The 18822-nt window shown below is 41.2% G+C and overlaps 1 long non-coding RNA gene across 1 annotated transcript; it reads left to right on the plus strand.

Moving 5' to 3' along the window:
- Positions 1-1535: 1535 nt before the first annotated feature.
- LOC148399065 (uncharacterized) lies at positions 1536-16653 on the plus strand. The gene is made up of 3 exons (XR_015858021.1): positions 1536-1747; positions 3579-3759; positions 15603-16653. It is a non-coding gene; the product is annotated as an uncharacterized LOC148399065 (long non-coding RNA).
- Positions 16654-18822: the final 2169 nt, after the last annotated feature.

Raw genomic sequence — 18822 nt, forward strand, 5'->3', positions numbered from 1 at the left:
GCGTCTCCCAGTGACAATTGGGATATAAAGATGTTCGCAACAGCTCTAGGCCGGGGAGCAGGCAGGCAGGCAGGCAGGCAGGCAGGCAGTCAGCGGTGGTGGTCTGAAGCTGCTCAAAGTGCGTAAGAGGTGTTGATTTAGCTGTAGGAAGGAGGATTAAATGGCTCATTGGTGGGGCTAGGAGCAGAGAAGGTGTGAAGCCGTCAGCCTCCGCAGGCCCCCACCCCGACAACCAGGAGAGAAGGCAATTGGGGCTGAACAAACAAATCACATGGCCATCAAACACTACTTACTACTGAAGCACTGGGACTTCATTTAGACAACATTTTACTGGTCTCTGCTGTGCGCTCAATACACCCAAGCAAAGATTGCATGCGCACACACACCAAGCCCCCCCATTGGCAAGACACCGGTTTTACAAGTCCCCATAGTGTGAGGTCTCTTATTCCCCGGATAGCTCTAGAACAACATTGGTACGAGCAAAGGGGAGAGGTGGGAGGGAAGAACAATTCAACTATTGAACTACTGGTGCTCAGCGTTGTAGGGTTGTCAATAAAGCTCATAAAAACGGTTGTGAAAGTTGTAACTGTTTTGTAAAGGGAAGTTCATGTCAGCTCCTCTTTAAATTATGACCCATTTAACAAGAAGTGGGCTTTAATGTGACAAGGATGCACCTTGCAGGATGGTTAAGATTGTTGGGGGGGAAACTCTAAATGGTCGTTACTTTTGGAAGATAAAGCTTGCTTGCACGTGTGTGGAAAGTTGCACTTACACAACCTGCCAGTAATGAAACCTTAGGCTGGCATTTTTCTCTTTAAAAATGAAACTTTCACTTTCATGTTCTCTTCATTGGCCCCTTGGCGAGCCACTAAATGTCACTCCCTCTTCAAAACAAACATTCGCGTCTCATATTAACTGCTATTTGAAATGGCTCCGAGCCTTAAGACCAAGTCTTCACAGTAACCATAAAGGTCTCACATGCACAAATAGCAAAATTCAGATGGAAAATATTAGACTGGTTGATGACAGCCACTGGATACTGAAATAATTCACCCTGGAGTACCCAGGGTGAACTATTTTACAGTTCCATTTTTATTAGTTAATTAATTATAGTCCTATCTTTAGAGGCAGGCGTGAATTTTGATTGGTTGACGTTTTGGTTAAGTGGTGAATGCTGCAAAAATGGCGGGATGCAAACAGTACTCTTTTACAAGCTATGAATTTTACTGTGAAGGGAGTCCACTATCATACTGCTTTGCTTGTTCATGCAGAATTCATGAACAATATTTAAAAGCCACCTGATGTTTAAACTCATCCAATAAACGCTTAAGGGCTAAGCAAACTCCATTCCAGGGTGTTGGCGCCTGTTATATAAAACTGTCCCGGACAATTTCAAAACAAGTAAACAACGGAAGCTGTAAAATAAATTAAATATATACTCACTCATTGAATATGCATGGGAAATGTGGATAACGTCACCCAAATATGTCACCCAGCTCGCTGAGCTGGTCTGGCAAGATTTGCTGAATCCTCGTGCAAGATCACAAGGGAACCTTTTGTGTGAAAATATTTTTTCCTGAAAATTCACTTCCATTTCCAAATTGCAGGGATTTCCAGGATTGTTGCAGATGAGCTGATCATTTGAATCAGTTCTGGTGGAGGAGGGAAACATCTAAAACATGCAGGAGGGCGTCCTTGAGGACTGCAGTTGGACTAAGGACGCACTTTACAGTCCTGTGTGAGGAAGGTGATATGTCACACTTTCCCTTGCACCTCTTTACAGGTTAGCAAAGCTGGCAGAGTGCTATATGGTTGCTATGGCATTATATGAACCCTAACCAATTGAAACGCAACAAAGACTTTAGTTTTATAGTTTAATAGAGCATAAGATTACTTTTGAAGGATACCTTTCATAAGGCAATATCTTAAGATAGTCACTAAGGTCTTTGATAAGCTCGATTGCCCTTGGTTTGTGAACATGTGTCATCACCCTTGGTCCCATCAGCCGCTACTCATTACATTGACATTAAAAAGTCTTAATGTCTCTTTAGTTTCCGAAAGTTTTATCTTGGTCATCCCTGTCATATTTCTTTGATGGAGTTTTGCTTTTTTACTCCACGTAGGTGCTTGGATGTCAAAACCACGAGCTCTAAAATCTTCTGTCAACGCTAGACTTACACGATATTTGATTCCAATGACTTTGTGAATTTATTTTTCACATTATGATTAGTAAAGAGTTAGATTTTAGACACTCTCCAGCTCTGGGGCTTTGGCATGTAGCATTTGATGATGTCATCTGGGTAAGACTTTGACTTCTATTCATATAATTACATCAGGTATGGAAGTTTAAATGTGTGTGTCCTAGGGAGTTGGGGTCTAATTAAAGAAGTGCTTGACGTATAGGATCCAGGCCTTTGGCTGTTGCTCATAACTGGCATGATTGAATAGACCACAGAGTAGTATTGCCTTTATGAGGGAAACCTCAAACATCTGCTGTTGAGGCAGGCCACAATTCTCACAATACAGAGAAGACCACATGAGAAGAGAGAGTGAAAATGCTTACATTTGTTTCACCTCACAAGATTTTGGTTGGAATTAAACAAAAAAAAATGCTGGGAGTTTCAGTTTGTGTGTGTCGTAAGCCTATACATTTTGAAATTTGAAGTAATTGCAACACATTTTATCGGGTAAAAATCAATTTTGGTTTTTATGCTGAGAAAAAAAAAAGAATTCCAACCCCAAATGTCTCGGTCGACCGGAACGGGACAGGAACTCGCATGGTTCCACATAGCTGAAATGGCGTCTGTATGATCGTACACAAAATGGTTACCATAAACATTTAATATTCCACATAACAGAGGCAGAGTTGACATTCTGGTGACAAGCAGATCCACCTGAATGCTACAAAAATTACTATCTGGGCTCAAGGTGTTCGTCAAATCTCTGTCTCTATCGGGACACAGTCTGACATCTGTAATGCATTTTTCTGTTCTTTTTGCATGATTAAGCAAACTTGGCATGCAGGTGCTGCCCAGTGGACTGCGCCAGTACAAGAATATTCCCAGAACAAATTAAAGTAGCTGTCGTATGGATCGGTCTCGCCCTGTCTTTCTTGCTTGCTTGCACACACACACACACACACACACACACGCACGCACACACACACACGTAAACCAATAAACGAATACAAATCAAGAAAGCTGGCCTAAAAACAACAACACATTACATTCTGCATCCTCAGTTCCATGTTACACTACTGCCTTATGAAACAGTTTCTACTACAACGGTAAATTTGAGGCAGTGCAGCAAATTCTCTAACCCAAATCACTCAAATCCTGCTCTAAGACTAATGAAGGGGCCTCAAGTGACATCATTAATACGCTAACTAGTTTTGGTCCTCTGCAGTCTCATCACTTATTCAGTTGGACCGAGGGAGACACACAGACAGACATAGTCAGACAGAGGTGAAACACACTTCACACTCTCAATTACGCAGTGAAGCTCATCACTTGGCAATCTGTCCCGATCGTTTTAATTGGCTTGTAATATTGCCTCTGATCTCGTTGCCCAATTAACAGGCCAGTCTGGCAGTCGGGCTTGGAGGCCCGATGAGCATGTGATGCCTCCCTGTCGCTGCCATATGGTACAGCACCCACTTAGAAGGCCTCACTGTGCCCCCGAAACAAAGTAGCTCCATGTTCCTGCATGATGGTGGAAATCACAACTTTATTTTGTCATGGTTGGTGTAGCAGTTAATAGGTAAGTTACTTTTATGATCAGCTTGCCGTCGTCACAAGCTACCCTTTATGAACACTTGTACACATGCCATTAGACCAACATTTACTGAAAGTTTAACGATAACACCTCCTATCCTGGGAAGATAAAATAATGTGTCTAAAGGAATATTTTTTCATTTATTCACTTTCAATCAGACTGAAACAGAAAAAAGTGTTTCATGGATATTGGAAGAATGAAATTGCCAAAAATTTCTTTTACCCAATTGATTGAGATGTGTGTTTTGTCTTAATATAGTACATATGAAGCCTGGCATGCACTGCATTGTTTCATATAACAATTGATTTTATTTTATTATCCAACAAATGACAGGAGGGTGGGAATCAAAGCACAAAGACAAATTAGTTGTACTCGGAGAAAGAGAAGAAGCTAGGCTGTTACCTCATCGGTGCTGTGCTGACAAGCTGTTCTTGACGTTTTAATGTGTCGAAAGATAGACTAACACGTTTAACAAACAGTTGCCCCTTTGTGCTAAACATAATGGAGGGATATTATTATTCCTGTAGAGCGTGCTCTCTGATCTAATATCACAATTGAAGAGATTGTAACCAATCCATGTGATTATCATGGGAGGGAATGCCCTAATTATTTAATGACGAAAAGAAACTGCCTAAATTGTTGTTGCTTTGTTCAAATGACACAAATACAGACTGTAGTTGCAGTTGGATGTTTTCATATTTCATAGTTTTTACAGGTTTATGGACACACAAATATTAGATAATGCAAGTAAGCCAAAATTACGCAAGCTTCAGAAAATTAAAATTCCTCCCAACTCTCACTTTAGTTCAGGTCAGTTGAAAATTCATCGCTGTCCTATAGTCAAAGCTCACTCTCCACTCGAGGGAGGAGAGCAGCAGGAGCATATAATCGCTTTCCATTCCTCCCTTTTCCCCACAGGACAAGGTGCCATAAGTCTGAGAAGATCCGGCAAGTCAAATCACTGCAAATCTTTCGATTTCACAGTTTAAAGGTGTTAAACATGTTACTGCTCTGCCATTTGACCGGAGTAAAAAGTAGACAGTACTTAGCTCATGGGCCGGTGCAAGAGCAACATGCTTGGCGTGTTGCAAGTGATGGCACGTAAGATGCAATGCAGGCAAGTCCAGCAACGCTCCAGAAAGAAAAGAGACAAGAAGTTCATGTAAAGTGACGAATGAAAAATGCTAGGGTGAATTCTCACCACAGAAAGAAACAAGACAAGGAGAGGAAAGACTCACAAGTGAGCCTGGCTGGCCCTGTTTTGCTGTCCACAGCTTTTTTTTTTGGCCTTTATTAAAGTGACTACAGGGCCATCTCATCGCTGCTCTTTCCCTATTAACAGAGACCCACATCTGTTTCTCTCATTCCAGTCATGTTTTAAGGTCCCATAAGGTGCAGTTAAATTAGAGCCAGCGCAGGTTTATGAATGTAAAAGCCTTCAATAATCTGGAACTGACATGACCCCTAATCTTCTTGCGCTTGTCAGCATGGTGAGTAGCGCTAACTATTGCCTTTGCGGCATCAACATATGTTTTTGCCGCCAGACTTTCAAGCTGTAGGTGTAGACCAGAGAGATTTCATGGGGGGGTTATTATTTCCTTTGCGTGGTTACATCATGTAGTATGATGATGAATAGCTGATGAAAAAAACCATGGGAATGTACAGTAATGCGCAATATGAACAGTTCAAATCAATCTTCATATTGGTTTGTTTATTTGTTTATTGAACATACAAAATTACATAAAATATTTTATTTATTTTGTATGTATATATATATATATATATATATATATATAATACATTTGAATATTTTATTTCTTTTATTATATACATATATATATGTCAATATGTTAACATGACTTTTCTCTGATAGTAACAAGTATGATTAAAGCCTATGGTAATAAAACCAACTGATGAAAACCATGGCTGTCTCATTTCCGCCGAGGAGGGCGCTCCCAAAAAGTTGGCCTAATGCAATTTAACAAATTGGTTGTGGCATAAAGTGAAAAATTACCACCTCCAACTAAAAGCAAACCTCCAGAAATGGATGTTGAAGAGATCTCGGGAGTAATTAATTTTGCCACAAACCATGATGCAAATTATATGAAAATGTTCAGAGCCCATCCTTCCATGCAATGCTCTAAGCATGCCATATCATAATACTGCGTTAAATCTCAGGGTCAAGCACTATATCTGATTGATGACGACAAACAAAATATTACATTTGTAATGTGTACTGTATATGCCCGTTCCAAATCATTAATGCAATATGTAATTTGTTGACTGATCATTTGATAAAGTCGCCCTGCTGAGCCTTCCAGTCACAACATAAGTCGTATCAAGCGATCAGGAGTTTTAGCTTGGAGGTGCATGTATTTATTCTTGACATTTCTATTTTTTTCTTTAATCCAGGAACATATGCACATGAACTCTGCATATTTCAGTGAAATCGTGTTAATGCATGCCCTTTTCTATAACCTTGATTACTTGGTAGCGGACATTGATTTCTGCCTAGGGCCATACTACTGAAAGTGGAGCAGCATAGCTCAACGGACATAATGAACTTAAGAAAAAAGCTAGCTATTACCGCAACCTCTGACATATTGACATTATCAAATGCCTTGCTTAAATCGTACATATGGAACAAAAACACCATGTGATACGCATATCATTTGAATGCCATTTTCAGAAAACAGTGTTTCATTCTCACTTTTGGATAATTACCATATCAAACTGTGTTGACACATTTTAAAGATGGATATGTCAATGCTGACGGGTGGGAGCTGTTTCAAAATTACTTCCTTTTTTTTAGGGTTTAAGGTTTTACGGAGGTGGTTCACCTGCCCATAATAACTATGAACTCCAACCCCAACAATTGTTTTAAAGTGTATAGGAGGTTGTGAAAAATCAGAAGGCACCATGAGGTGGATTTGTACGATCCATCTGGTGGCAGGTATGAAGGAGAGCATGTCAGCGACCCTCTATGATGTTTCTGAGTGTGCGGGTCTGTCTGCAATGACCTTATTTTGTTTCATTTTCCCAAACTTGTTTCCTCCCCCCACTCTCCTCCACGGACTTGAACATGTTTTCACTCTCCGTCTTTACCCTTTTCATCATTCCCCTCTTTAGTCTCCCGAAGCCCACCTCCCTTTGTCACCTTTCTCCCATACGCCACCCCCCATCCAGCGCCCCCAACTCCTCGCTCAGTCTGGAGAGGAAACGGCGGCCATTAAATGTGTCTGCTGGGGTCTGGGGGTCTGGAGAACAACCGTCACATTGTGTGACCCCGCCTTGGACCCCAGACGGACTAATGAATAAGGGTAGCAACTGCCCCCCACCTTTTTTTCCTCTCCATCCCCCTTCATGCCAGACCTCTAGTAGGTAATTCCCCCACTTCTTTCACAGGATCCCAGACATCTCCCGCGGCCTTTGACTGAGGGCTTATCTTTTCAGAGGGAAATGTGTGTCATTTGAGGTTTAAGGAAAAAGCAAAACAAAAACATTGCAACTAACGTAAGTTCAGCCCCCTTTCTTAACCCCACTACTTCTCTTCCAAAAACTTCCAGGGTTCACAGGACGCAGGATTAAGGAAATAGTTTGAGACATCCCGAGTCCCTTCAATTATTTTAAGGAATATGTAAATTGGGAAAGAGACAGTAGCGGGATTATTTTCTACTGGCAAGACTCACGGTGCGAAGTGAACGGAAGGGTTGGCGGAAAACAGGATTATTCTAATACGGCGTGGACAATGGTGTACTGGGACGGGCTCACAACTATATACAAAGGAACTGTGCGGAATATGCAAAACCTGCTAAAAATGCATCTGAAATGCAAAATTGGAAAACAAGGAAAAAGATGCACAATTTTCAAGCCAAACACATCTGATCGGGCAAGGCCGAAACAAAAAAGGTCCCATCTCATTGTTCAGGGACACCCACGCTAGTCGCGGGGCTTTAAATAACCATGTAGCCCTCTGAGATTTAACAATGGTGACACGCATGAGCTCAACACATACCAAACGTGTCGCCCCCTCCTGTTCTGCCTCATCCTCGCTCGTCCATGTCTTTTCCCTCATCTTGTTTTTTTTTTTTTTTTTTTTTGTGTCATGTTTGACTTCCACGGTGCCTGCCCACAGCACCTTTTCACAACACTCAGCAATTCGGAGCGCTCTCATTATGAGCATTCCCCCAGTGGCTTAACGCGTACAGCTAATGTATTCTGCATGCAGCAAGACTGACTGCCGCTATCAAAGGACTTGCCTGAGCAGTTGTAATAACTGGAAAATTATTTCTGATAGCCTGAAACAATCTTCCAAATCATCACAGAACTTTATTAAAATAATATCAAATCAAATTAGCTAGTGTCCCCTGTAATAAATTAAGTAAAGGGTTATGCCAGCATTAATCCCATCATGCTCGAAGGCACGGGGGCATTGGGAGCGTTTAATAAACCAGTCAGTCCCTTCGAGCAGAGGGGCGAGCTATAGCACCAGCATCAACCCCATGCCCGCACTGGAACAGGGAAATACATCAAAAGACTTTGCGTTCTCTCAGCCCTCCATCGCCTCACAGCCTCCAGCTCTCTTTATTCTCTCCATACCACGTATCCCATCTCGCTCTCTGCCTCACTCGCTTTAATTCGTATTCTCCCTCAAACTATCACCAACCATGCCTGTGTCTTTCTAAATAATCTGTCGCTTCCCCCTCCTTCCAATGCACCATTTTGCCTGTGGGTGAGATTATTCATAAGGGGGTGAATCTTAGTGGAATCTCACAAGACTGCTGATAAGTGATGAAGCCCTTTGGGATGGCTTGGCTTGTCCTCCCAGTGCAGGCTCTGCCTCCAGACGGAGGAAAAGGACTAAATCAAATAAGCTCTTAAACCTTGGGAAGGTGAAAAACACATATATTTGGGATGTAACTGTGAAAAAATGCCCATTAGTTCAAATTCCGTCAACTTGACTTTTACTCCGCATTTCCTCATATGACGGCTTGGGGCACAGACATTCAAACTCCACACAGAAAGACCAGAGCCGGAATCAAACCCTGCACCTCTGAACTGTGGGATGGACGTGCTTAACCAGTGGGCCACCGTGCCGCCTCAATGTGTTTTAGTTAGATTAATAATTCAAAATTTTCACTCACAAACCGCTCATTTTGAGCTTTGCTTTTACAACTATATACTTTCTATACCATGCATGGTGACATTTTGATTCAAATGACATGCTTCAACTCTTCCCCCAATGGAAAACTCCTCTCTTTTGAACTATTCACCCAAAACAGCCACCACTCCCCCCCATGAATGGTTTTGGACAGCATTCACGGGTCCTGTTGCCGCACAGCGCAGGTCTCGGTGCGGGTCAGCGTTATAGCGTGCAGGTGGAGATGAGATAGCATCATCGTGTCGGAGAGGATGGATCGTGAGACAAAGTCAATGTTTGATGTTGGGCAATGTCCGTACAGTGGTACAACAGGCCCAAGGGCCGTTCAAATTCTTCGCCTGCCTTCGAATATGTTAAGACATGCCTTGATATCGCTGCATCTTCAGTGTTAGTCAGTACGTAGTCTATGTGTGAATGCTTTGACGGGCATCACTGATAACGTCCACTCCCCCACTCTTGCGCTTGAGTGTGTGAGAAAGTGTGGGTGAGAGAGGGAGGGGGCGGGGGGGGTCACCACACTGTCTTCCCCTCCGGAGGGCTTGTCCTGTGCCATCTGGCACCTCAGATGCATGGGCACGTCAGGAGGAGGGGGGCCTTTGTGTGTGTTGTATTTTTAGTGGGGAGGGGACTTTTTTTTATTTTTTTTATACAACTTCAAAAATATCGACAAAAGTATTGAGACAGATGTATATTATAACCAAAGGAATTGAAAATTAATATGTCAGTTCGCCCGACCCCCTTAACGGCTTCCATTCTTCTGGGAAGACCTTGTGCAGGACTTTGGAGTGTATCTGTGGAAATTTATGTCATCAAGAAAAAAATGATGTGATCTCTGACGTTGGCTCGCTGTCTGGAGAAGTTCAAGGTGCTTGATGGGGCTGAAGGCTCACACATGCCAAATTACTCCACTCATGCCATCAAGTATCTAGAAACTTTCCCTGAAGTTGTTAAATATGTCTTTGTTGGCTGAAAATTAATATTCAGGGGAACTAAGTGTAATCGAGAAGTATGTCTCAGAAGTTTGGTCAATATGTGTCTTGGATATTTTATGTGCAATAAGTTTCCTAAATCTAATTTTGACATGCAAAATGTTTTGAGCCTCCCTTTTTAGACACATAACTTGTGATAAGAAAAGTTGTTTTTTTGAGCATAAATGACCTCTTTTTTTATTTTTTTTTAATCACTTTCCCTCAAATTATTCTCCTCGCCCTCTCGGCTGATTGATTTTTTCTTTTCCCAGTGTGGCTATTGTCGTTTTATTCCTGTACTTCCCTCTAACGTTCTCCTTTCTCTCCTACGTGTGTGACGCATGGGAACAGCTCAGCCATCTGATGAGGGCCGGTTAGAGATAGCACCCAACCTTGACACCCACAGCTGCAGTCCACACACACACACACACGCACACACACACACACACACACACGCACACACACACACACACACGCACACACGCACAGACAAGGATTGAGGGCATTGCGCTGCGTTAAATATCACAATGCATTTACATTCATTGTGGTGTGGATTTGTTGCTATAATAAGGCTGTAAAAATCATGAATATTCACACACACTTTAAGCAATTATGATAATCAGCCTTATTCCTCGCCTCACTGCTATCTGTCAGAGGATGGGAAAAAAGTAGGTTGGGGTAGTCTTGCACCAGTTTTGCATTGTGGAAATTATGCTGCATTATTCTTCCTTGGTCTTTTCAGCTCATCCTTCTCCCTTCCTTCTTTGTCCACCTCATTCTGCTCCTTTACAACGTGTCTCGGTTCCTCCCCCGCCTGCGTCTTTATCTTCTTCTTTCCTCATATTTTACCCTCTTTTTCCAGGCTTGTTCTATGCTAAAGTCTATTGTGTTTTATGAAGAGGAGGGGTAGAATCCCGTAGTGAGAATGGCCCCTGGGTGCCGCAGAGCTGGCAGCAGTGTTGGTCTAATCTTCCGGGTCAGGCCTGCTTCTTTCATCTTCTCTCACTTGGAGCCCCTTGTGTTTGATGTGAACTTAGCGCAGGAATAACTGCACTTTTTTTCTGTGCTAACCTGGTGCTGGGGTGGGGGAAATCACTTTGTTGTTGTCCTCGGAGCCTTAACAACGCTGGAAGGACTGCAGAAAAGCTTAATGAAATGGTTTTGATCCACATTGATATTATATTAAAGTGAGAATGTTGAGTAAAGCCAGTGCGATGTTAACGAAAAAAATGGAACTTATCAAAATGCAAATTACGTAAGAAAATAATTTGTCATTAACTCTCAGCCTTTGAAATTAATTACTTTAAACTCGCCTGCAGTTGTCCAAGTTGTCGGTGAAACAGACACAAATTCATTTATTGTTGAAGTAGGATTTAAAAAACAACAACAAACCATGAAGCCTTGCAGGGTATATATATATATATGATTGATTTGGTCAATTCTGTAGAATGTACATTTGTCTGCGTTTCATGATGAAAGCGTACAGTAAAACCTCCAAGTCTAATGCACCAAAACTCATCAAACAACATTTTTGCTTCTCGGTTTTACATGAGTAATATATAATCAAATTTTCGTCAAGCCAATTAATGATCTCCCATTCGCAGGGATACATCCCAGACCCATCTGCAATAGGTCAAAATCTGTGATATAAAAACATCATATGAAATCATACATTCCGTTTACATGTTTACTCCTGCCACACAGCTGCTCACACATTTTAAACAGATTTAATTTTTTAGAAATGTATTGGTATTTGTTGTTACTTTCTTGCTCAGTACAAAACAACCCAACTTCTTTTTTCTTTCTTTTTTTTTCAGTACAAAAAACCCAACTTCTTTTTTCTTTTTTATCTTTTTGCAAAACATTCCAAAATTGGGTTGAATTAATCCAACTCCCTGGGTAAGTCCAATTTTTAATGCAGCGTTTTTAAAGATGTAGGTTACAAACTATACTTTTCAAGCCAATATTGTTTGTTATTTTGACCTTGGCTCACACAAAATCCTTTTCGTTTAGTTAAGCTGAAAAAAACAAAACGGTAAAGCAATTATAAATAAATTGTTTTCATTGGAAAAATTCTATTTTGGATGGTTGCTTGGGACTTGAGTTAGGTGGGGAACTCAGTTCCATGTTGTGTCCTGGACTACAATGTGAATGGAGTAGGTTTACTTTTTTGTTTAGTTTAGTTTGAGTACTAGTTCATTATCTTGAATGGCATTAAACTGTAACTTAAAACATGCATGTAAACTTTCTTGATGGCAACAGACGCATTTACTTTTCACTATCCTTCTGAGAAAAATGTGAAGAACTTGCAAGCCAGCCACAATCACAAAAAAGCTGTACAGTATATGCGCGAGATCTGTATTATATCGATGATATGTATGCATTTTTTTGTGTAAATTTTATATATTACAACCCCGTAATTAAACCTTATTGTACTTTTAAGACTGTTCAAAAAAAAATCTCTCTCAAGTTCTGAATCTTTCTATAAACACAGGCACATCTGTAGCAAGTTTCAGATTGGATACATCAGTTGGTAACCTCAGGAGATTGAAGAGTCAAAGCTGAACCTCTCAATTTTGAATATAAAAATCCCAGAGGTCAAACAAACAAATCAACACTTTTTGGTGGAAGTATTTGTACCATGGTATTTGGCCTGCTTGCAGTCATGGCAATAGCCCAAATCTCTGCGCAACAGCAGCACATTAACCCCTCTTGACCTTTTATTCTCACCTGTGATAAAAGTGGAGGAAAAGAAGGAGGATATGCCCCCCTTTCACCACAATGCCGCATTTTCGAGCACCCGGGCACCAGCAGGCCCTTGAGAGCCCGCAGTCATTAGGACTGCTTTATTCTTGGTGAGGTAGAGCGAGGGGGAGATGAGGGAAGGAGAGTGAAGGAAGAGGAACATTGAGTGTGGAAGATAATGTACGGTCAAGACTGGAGACTTGCGGGCAATGGGTGAAGAGCAGGTCGGGAGAGCTGCTTTTTCAACAAGAAGTGCACGGCGAGCCAGCTGCTTTTGGGCTTTTTGTTTGTCTTTCATTTAAAGTAGAGAAAGGTAGGGGAGAGAGCAATAGATAATTGGACCAGGGCTCTGACTTACACACAGGGATGTGGACGCAGGATATAGAGTTTCCAATTCTTTGTCCTGCGTCTTGCATATGGGTCACAAAAGAAGCTTTTTTTTCATAAGTGGAGGGGTTGGGCGGCTGATATATTAGTTTGAAAGAGACAAAGAAAATATATGACGATAAGAACATAATGTAGGTATCCAACATTAGTTGTCATGTCTTTGCTTCTGCACAAAAGCCTCTAAGCAACATATAGCGTGATGTGACACATCTGATAAAAAGGACGGGGCTCCCTTCCATTGACTGGTAGCATGGGGAGGGAGGGGATAACCTTAACTTTCACTGAGAGATAATCCCTCTGATAATCAATAATGAAGGCTGGCTTTCATCTCAGAGGCATCGTTGATAAAGTTGAGAGGCCACAAATGACTTGAATAGAGCAAATATGTTTCGTATGAGCATAGAGAAGTAATGATGGCGAAAACATAATAAATGCCCCCCCGAAGAAATAACGGGTAAGGCTTATGCACATCTGATGAAGTGATGAAAATAAATGAATTATGCATTGGCTATCAATGAGGGAGCAGAAGACGCATTGCATTGCTTCAGGCCATCTTTAAGCCTCTATTCATAAAGAGGAGACAGACACAAAGGCCTCAGGACTGTGGGAGTCCACCATCGGGAGGGAGGAAGGAGGACATGGAGTTCAAGAAGGAAACTGTTTTTCTCCCCTGGCCCTCATATTCCAAATAATTTGATATGTTGCTAAGATTGGTATTTGTCGGAGCCTTACGAGTGGAAAGGGAGCCTCGGAATTGCGAGGGCAAACACGTCTTTTGTGCAGTCACTTCTTTGCAGTAATAAAGTGTTTCGCTGACATATGACCTTTGCTTTCCTATGGTGCCAATAAATGATTGAAATCAATTGTCGTGTTGTTAATCAGGCATCATTTTTTATTTTGCAATCCATCAAGTAGATGAACTGAACTCACCTCGATGCACGTTCGTAAAAACACTCCCAGACCTCAAAAATGTGTCTCCTTCAAGATGAGCTGCTTGAATGCGGACCAGATTAAGGAACAGACACACAAATAGCAAAAGGCCCTCAAAGATGCAGAGAGAAGAGAATAGGGGTCTCTGTTCTTTTTTCTCCTTTTGAGCAGCATTTGAGCCGTCTGTGCATAAACATGTCTGGCACTGATCATTATAGATTGTTAAGTGTTTGGAGAACAAAGACTTAATCCCCGCGAAGGCCAGCAGCGAGTGCGATAGTTAATAAAGTTTGAAATGTCTTCTTTTATCAGTTTTCCACATTCCTCCCTCCGCCAACCCCCCTTAACTCCATATTTAAGTCTGAAGGATAAATACCACAGTTAACTGTGTGACCCAAGGCCAGTTTACGATTCAAACGGTTGTGCTTGGGTGACATTGGGTTTAGCAAGTCTCACTTATTGTCTGCTGTCGGTTTGTGTGTAATGCACATCGAAGGACACACAGGTTTTGATGCTGCCGAATATACAGACTCAATTCAACAGAATTGTTACCGTGTAGAAGCGGAAATTGGATTGCTAGACAGACAGTATGTTTAGCAGGATCTGCAAGCAGATCCAAACAGGTGGATGTTTTAAAGTTAGCTAGGACGACCACAGATCCACCCGATCTTTTGTGTCAAAGTGTGATTGACACACACCACAGGGTTGTAATATAGCATTACCAAAATATCTTTACCAACATACTAATGGCAAGTCCTTTATTGTTTTATTCAATGCATCAAATTTGATCACAGTACTTGTTTAAACATTTTTATGACCTTATTAATGAGACGGGCAATGAATTAGAATTATCAATCGTTGTGTTGCAGTGCGGTTTGTCACTGTTGTACACAACCACAAAAAATAAACAAAACTAAGTATCACAGAAAAGAAGAATTTTTATAAATGAAAAAGTTGCATTGGATCTCATTATATTGCACAGGTTAGGGTTGCATGCACATAATGGCTGCTAAGTGTATCTATTTTATTATATTATATTCCATGTATTATATTTATTTTAAGTTTGAAGACAACCATGTTTTGTTTGATTTATTACATTGTTCATTTTTTATTTGTATCTCTCCAGTAATTTTTTACATTTGTCAGGTAAGCATGTATCTTTATGTGATAATATAAATGATTTTTTAAAAATGATTGTTTTTACTTTCTGGTGCAAAGAAGGAAACCTGTCAACATTTCTCAACCACTCTGTGTTTTATGGATTGGTGAAGAATTCAGCAAGGCCTGAAAGGCCACGGCTTGAACCTGCATCTGTTTCTTGTCACGTCACATTTCTTGGAAGGAACGTCTGGGGTACACTGGCATTTTTTTCCTCGTAGGGATTTTGTTTATATGGCCCAGGGACGCTGCTTTGTCTCAACAGCCTATAGCCACCAAACACTGGGCCTTGTCACAAAGACACTTGTTATGTTTTTCAAGCTTGGCTTAGACGTTTTCTTTCCTGTTAAATAGGGTTTTATTTAAATGATGAAATGAAGTCTTGACCAAAACAGCCTTCGATGTCAGCCAGGGGACATTTAGTCATCGGCAACATTTCAACAGGCGGCCTCTTTAACTGTTTTGACATGTCATTACAGGGCATCTGATGGAAAGGGCAGTGACATACAGTGACCATTCCGCCACTGTTACAACGCGTTACTTCTCCCGGGCTCGGCACCAGTCAAAGAACCAATGACACAACTCCTGCCTGTGCCCCAACGTCCTAATGTCACACATGTCCCAACAGTTTTACTTCAAACTTCCCCTCGTCACCCCTTCAACCCCTCACTGGCCCCAGCCCGTCCCCCTCTTGTTCCATCCGCCCTTTCATGCACGGCCTCCTCATCCCTTTCAACATCTCATTGCCCTCCCTCCTGTCTAGTCCTTCTTTCTCTCAGCCACTCTCCTACCCTCTGCTTGTCTGTCCATTTGTCATACTTATCATGCTTGCCCACTTTGCTTCACCATCTTGCCCAAGCCCAGACTCTTTGCCTTTTGTCCCTGTGTAACATATGCTTAGACTGGCATATCATCTCCTAGCTGCTCCCAGTATTGTTCATATCACGTTGTGTGAGGATGGCTATTTGAAGAGTCCTGCAGGCATCTTTCTTTGTCACCAGCACTTAATCTCAACGCAAGTGCAAATCGGTGGTGAATACTGTCAGGGGCGTGCTGCCGCACATCTGAGTGACAAAATTATAAGAACATGCGGACTGTGAAAAAACATGCACCCACGTTGTAACCAGTGGGATGAAAATTTACCATACTTCTTTACAACCGCATGATGGACTCTACCTACTCCTCCCTGCCTCTATGACCAAGAGCATGTAGATTTCCTTAAGACACAATAGTGGCTTTGTCCTGGGGTTGTGCTCTGACAATTGTCTGATACCTCCTGATATGATAATTGTTTTGACAACCGACAGATCCGTATTGGAAATTAAGAGTCTCTTTTGTCCTTTTCTGCTTAACAGCCTTTCAGACCTGCTATCTAAGGCAGAGCTATAGCCAAAAGATTAGATGGTTCCCTGCCAGGACACAAAAGCCTTAGAATATTTCCCACATATTTTATGCCACATATCCAGCTTCACCATGTCCGCCAGACTGGTAGGAGCACAAAGACAATGAGGGTTGTTGGTATTTGGTCGAGTGCAAGTTATGATTAAAAGCCATTATTGTTTTTCATCAAACAGTGCTAGTAAAGTGCCCAATTGTGTTCTCTTCAACTTTTTGTTGGTGATGTCAAGTGTTACTTCCACAGTCATTTTCAGAATAAATCAGAGGCAAAGTTTAAGAATATTACACGGATCAGGTTCTTCCATCATAACATCCTCCCTCCGAGTTATCTTGATGATCCTAATCTGCCCATGTAGTACAGCCCGTCCTGTTCTGATGTGTTCCTCTCGTCACCATTTTATGCTGTACAGTAGCTCACGTTGAGATGAGTAATATGGTCCCTAACTGCACTCCTTAGACACATTTATTTTAAATTGCCCGATTTTATTAAGATTTATGAAATTCATAAAACATGTCCTAATTAGTAGTTGTATTTTGAGAATGTTATTTATTTCTCAAAGTTTCTGATTTCTTTGGTTTCATGATAATAATAATAATAATAATAATAAGAAGAAGAAGATGATGATGATGATTATTATTATCATTATTATTACTACTAATACTGTTGTTGCTGTTATTATTAGTATTATACACAACAGCAAGGGCTTAGGTAGAAATAAATCATTGTAATCATGCTGCTAGAAACACACACTTTCTCCTTACTATGGCACAAACCGTCTAAAGTTAATAGTGGCTACCTCATATTCCATCTTCAATAAAAGTACAAGACAAAAGATTGTATATTTTGGGGAAGAATCAACTTTCCTTTGGAAAGGCACATCATCTCAGGAACAGCCTGCAGAAAGAGCAAGCCATTTTTAGTGAGCTGACCATGCACTGCCAGGAAAAAAGACAATTATAGAATGCGTAAGACTCTTTGAAACAGGTTCAAATACTAAGTCTCAATCTGCTTTTAATTCCTAAAGGCACATACAGCAGTCATGCAGCAGATTAACAAGGAAAAAAGTGGAGTGAAATATTACTGTGCTTGGTGTTGAGCTCTGTCCATTTCTTTAATGTCTGTAAATGTATCTTAGGACTTGGGTGGCTGGGGGCTTGTGGGATCACACCCTCAGCCAAAATACATGATAAAACACCCCAATCTCTCCAGCACAGACGAAAACCCAAGGAACAAAAGTTTTTGATGAAAATACTATAGCTCAGGGCTGTCAAACTCCTTTTTTTTGCGGCCCGCATTGTAGTCATAGCTTTTTTCGGAGGGCCATTATGACTGTCAACCCAAATAACTCGTTTTCAAATCAGACGAGTAAAAACTGGTCAAATATTTAAAAACAAAAGATATTGTTAAAAGTGAAGACAATTTGCAATTCTAGTAATGAAACAAATTTGATGCACAATTTGTCTTTGCGGGCCACATAAAATGATGTGGCGGGCCATATCTGACCCCCGGGCCGTGAGTTTGACACCTGTGCTATAGCTCATCTCGTCTTTGTCATATATCATGAAAAATAGAGCCCTCCTTCCTCCTATAAGATTGTGTGGGTATGCTGAAGGCACTGGAAACACAAACTTCACCTGTCCGTCAAACATGTTTGTTTGTACAATATGTGCTAAAGTGTCTATAGTCAGCTGCAGGCTGAAAAGTATGCGTCGCTGGATTTAGTAATTAACTATCCCCACAAGCGTCTCTCTTATGTGAGAACCAACATACAACAGAGTGACATACTGGACGACCCTGCCGCGGTCGAATAAGCTCGTTAGCTTGCTAGCTCATTAACTCACGGGCCAAATTTGATAAACAATTAACTTTCCCTCCTGTACTCAGCACTTAATACATATATAGTGGGGAAGGGGTGACTCCATGGCATCACTCGAGTCTACTTTGGCTAAGCCCCAAAAATCTCGACAAATGAGAACGTGATAAAAAATGCAAACATGTCAACAACCACTACTAAATTCATTGAACATGTTTTCAGCACTTCTCCAAGCACATCTGAATAACAAATACGATAAGAAGAAATTGATCACGTAGTACAATATTTTGAATATTTGCTCACGTCTGCTATGTATTTACAGGTTGGCAGTCTGCTCATCATTCAAAGCAGATTTGTCATATCTGTCAGGCTGAGGTCAAAACCTATGTCGAAGAGGTCACTTATGTTGGCCTCATCACTACAAGCAAGATCGCATCCTTGCTCTATTTATCTTCAAGTCAGTAAATTGCTATTGGCTAATCATCAC

Source organism: Syngnathus floridae, chromosome 4 (genome assembly GCF_059516105.1).
Source record: "Syngnathus floridae isolate MCC-2025c chromosome 4, RoL_Sflo_1.0, whole genome shotgun sequence".
NCBI classification, from domain to species: Eukaryota; Metazoa; Chordata; class Actinopteri; order Syngnathiformes; family Syngnathidae; genus Syngnathus; species Syngnathus floridae.